Below are 4,441 nucleotides of genomic sequence, written 5' to 3'. Positions count from 1 at the left end.
TGGTTAGAAACATTAGTGAAGACATGCATAATTGTATATTAGGATGCACCTTGAATCTGTTATGACTCTTTTGGTTCTTGGATGTCGTTTTCTTTAAAAAATAAAAATAAATAAAACTCCAAAACTGCACTCTAAAAGTAAATAACTTCTTCTGTCTCATTCTTAAAAAAAATCACATAAATGAAACATTCATATGTCAAAATAAAGTGTTAAATGATCTATGCTGAGAATGTCTACAGCTGATTCCACTTAAATTAAATCTGAAGTAGCATCAATCCCTCCTTCACTCCGAGCTCGGAACACTATTATGTATTGCCTCCAGACTTGTTTATGCAAAATGTCGCCACACTGCACACATTAAATAGCAATTTTCTAGTTTTCCTCTCTCTGACACACTGTAATTCTGTGTTTTGAAGGTCAAGTTTGAGAAATCTTTCTAGTTTTTTAGTGCGATAGGGACATAGTATGGATATGACATGCCATAGTGATTTCTACAATTATTTCATAGTTTTGTCAATCTAAATAATGTCTCAGTAAGTACCGTAACTATTTTTTCAGTATGTTTCAGTTCACTGTTGACATTACTGCTGATATGCGCAGGCTTAGGAGTAGAGCTACTGTGTTCTACTATGTCATCCTATGTTTAGAAAATTGCATTTTTTTGCCATTGCAGTGCTGGAAGATATATTTGCCAGTAATATATAGCAAACTTACCCATACTCACACCAGTGTTATAAAATAACCAGCATCTTCTCTCTTACTAATGCTGTAGTAGTATTGTTTCAATATTTGTCCTCTACTGCATTAAAAGAGGTAGCCAGCAATCTGTAACTTCATTTCTATGATTGGCTATTTTCATAGACTTATTATCAATTTATTCTTGGATAGCAAAATTATATGTTAAAAAACGACTTTCTAATTTAAATTGTGGCACTTTATGCATAATAAATGCAAACGTTATCTATGTATGTATCTTCTGTCATCTAGTTAAGCTGTCTATGTGCTATATGCTAGTCTGTCAACTTTTCTGTAGTATGCAAGTATGCAAGTGTGTGTCTGTCCAGTACTGTTTTGATTACAAACACCCAATAGAACTTTAGAAACTTCTTATTTAATATTTCATTATAAGACAGTTTTTATACTTCTATAATTATTTAGAAACAGTAATCATACCCAGATGATTTAATGAAATAAGCTCATGTGTGTGCTAGCCTCAATTCTCAAGGTAATTGTTATAACGTTTCAAGTCTTCTATGGTGCTGATATATGGAAAGCCATACCCTCCTGTATTTGCTAAAATGACATTGTGCAAAATCCTGCTGTCTTTTCCAAAAATAGTTTTGTAAGTTGTAGTGTAAATAGTCTTTCTTAGACTAAAATTTTTCCTATTTTGAAAGAAAAATTTCTGCCTAGAAATTTAACTAGATTGGTTTTAACCAAATATCTTCACAACAAATCAACTTTGGTGAGCAAAGACGCAGGATGCCCTGACAGGAGGAGGACCACACTTCTTTCACAGTGGGTAGCTGTCCCGTCAGAGACACACTGCTCTGGTGGGGAATTTGACGATGACTTTAAAAGCCTTGAAGTTTCCAAAGAAATTTAAACATGATCTTTAATGACACCGAAGTAGATTAGCCCTTGACCTTTCTTTGCCAGTGGTATTTTACTCATCTAGCTTTGACATATGCAATAGAAAATTATGCTCTTCAGATTACTTTGAAACTTCCAATTATGTCAAGTGGCTTGATTTGATTTTTGATTGACTTGTAAGGGCAGAAGCTGATCGCTGGAGGGAGTCACAAAGGCAAATTAGCATTCTTGGGGCGTCTGTGTTATTAGCTGCATGCATACTAGTAGAAAAAAAGAGATATGTAAAAACTAAACATGTATGTAACAAAAATAAAGAAAAAGAGGCTATCAACTTGAGAATGCGGTCCACGGGAGACGTTGGAGGGTGAGTAGCTGTTAGGGACGGGAGATAGGAAATAAAAGGGAAAGTGATGTACTTCTATTAAGTGCATATTAAAGATAGATGTAGAACATATCACAATGGCAAGCAGAAAGAAATAAAACCATCACCACTGAAATACTGTATCTAAAAGCCCTTAGGTTCATATTCATTTATTCTAACATTGTTGAAGAAGGAAAAAGAGTATTTTAGAGAAAATGTGTATAAATAGTTTCATATTTTATGCACATTGATATAGGAAAATATTACAGTCTCTGAGAGTGAATAATTTATATTAAAATATATATTTTGAAGGCACTTATGTCTTGAGTGTAACTCTAAATCCTAACTTCTCAAGATCCTTGTTGTGTAACTGAACCTGGGACACAGTTGTGTAACTGTGGAAGAATTTGACAGTAGTGAAAGATTTCTGAGCATGCAGTGACCAAAAATTATCTCAGAATCAAATCTGGGGTAATATCAGGTACTCCTGACAATTCATATTGGGTTGGGGACATAAACAAGAGAAAGGAAAGAGGAGAGAAGGAGGGGAAGAGGGAGATGGGGAAGGGGAAAAGGACACACACAGACACACACACACGACCAAACTCGCTTTCTCACTTTTCCAACAACCTGCCATGATGATAATGGCATTGTTGCTACTGCTGTCGCAACGCTACCCCATAATCTGATTTGTCTTAAGAGCCCCTCAATATTGCTACCTTAGGGATTAAGTTTCTATACCTGAACACTGAGGGAAACATTCAAACCACAGCCAGGTCATAAAACACTAACCCAATAAGTATCAACTAACACTGCTTTTTGTGTTAAAACCAGGGACAGAAATGGGGATGAGTGGAACACTAATCTCAGAAGACACAAAACATGAGTTCTAGTCTATTTCAAGATGAAAAATCATGTAGAATTTAAAATAATTTAAACAAATCAAATGAGTATCAATTCTGTTTGTAAAAATAGATTATTAAGTAACTACCCACACTATGTAAAGACCATATTCATAATCACAATCCGCTAATTCTGGAGCTCATTACTCAATAACTTTATCATTTCTCAGTATTTTTTTCTTAAGTTCTGCAGTGCATCTATACTCTGCTTATTGTACTTTAGTTAGTAGTCTTTTCCCCCACTAGAAACACTAAATCTGCCACAGTTCGGTGAGGGTGCTACAGACATATTACTGAAATATTCTGAAAATAGACAGGACTTTATTGAAACCTCGAGAGAAAATAGTAAAAATTTAACCATTGTTTCCCCAAACATCTTAGAAGTATTTCACATAGAGCTACATTTGGAGATTTTGGGGGGCGGGGATTTACTTGGTTGTATTCAATAACAAGATGTTGGTCCAAGCATTTGCTTTAATTTTCTTGGGATGAAGGAGGAAATGAAAAACCTGGAAAGTTAACACTGTTACTTTAGCTTAGATCATGGTGAGAACACAGATGATAACACACAAAACCCTTCTGCTATAGGTCACTGACTGAATCATTGATCTGACTAATCTTTATCTTTTCCTTCAGTCTCATATCCTCCTCCCCCCCCCCCCCGCTCCCACCACCCCTTTCAGAGTTAAACTACTGCTCTATCCGGTTCCAACACTTCCTCATTAGTCAGTTCCGTAGAATCCCTTGGAATCCCTTGTGCTCACTCTCCACTGGCCCCCTTAGAAATACTACATTAAAGTTGTTTGCTGTTTCAGTCATGGCCGTGGTCAATTGTGCAACCTCACACTTAAACAAAGTCATTAAAGCCATTGACTCCTCCTAAACATCTCATTCAACTGCTCCCTGCCTAGTGATGTTACTTCAATCCTAGGCAAGGTTTTGATGTAGTCATTGATATTATCATAGTTCAGGATGGTGCATTTGTCTCCCCAGGGTCTTCCTTAGTTGCTGTCTGGTCTAAGGTCTCCCTAAAGGAACAAGCCTTAAGTGCTGCTCTAACTACTTGATTCACTCACTGAATAAGAAAGGTAATGCTTCAATGGGGAAGCATCACTTTACTGTTGCAATAAAGAACAAGCTCAAAACCAAGAAGGGTGACAATGTTTTTAGCAGTCAGTGGATTTTGGAAGGTGTGACATTCTTGAGCAATATCAGTAGCACAACTCTTAAGAGGGGGCAGGACTCCTGTTTTAATTACTTTCCTACTACTGTGTAGAAAGATTATGATCAAGGAAACTTATAGAAGAAAGAGTTTATTACTGTGGGCTTGCTTACAGTTTAAGAGGGGTAGAGTTCATGACAATCACAGTGGGGAGCAAGGCAGCAGGCGGGCAGTAAAGGCACTAGAGCCATAGCTGAGACTTTGCATCCCTATCCACAAGCATGAGACAGAGAATAAAGGGAGAAAGAGATGGAGAGAGGGAGGAAGAAAGAGAGACATACAGAAAAGGGGGGGGGGAGCACTCATTTAGAATATATGGGCTTCCGAATTCTCAAATTTCACCACTAGTAACATACCTCCTTC

Source organism: Microtus oregoni, unplaced genomic scaffold (genome assembly GCF_018167655.1).
Source record: "Microtus oregoni isolate MIOR12 unplaced genomic scaffold, Mior012 000044F_ref0000062, whole genome shotgun sequence".
In the NCBI taxonomy this organism is placed as follows: Eukaryota; Metazoa; Chordata; class Mammalia; order Rodentia; family Cricetidae; genus Microtus; species Microtus oregoni.
This window is presented reverse-complemented; position numbering follows the sequence as displayed.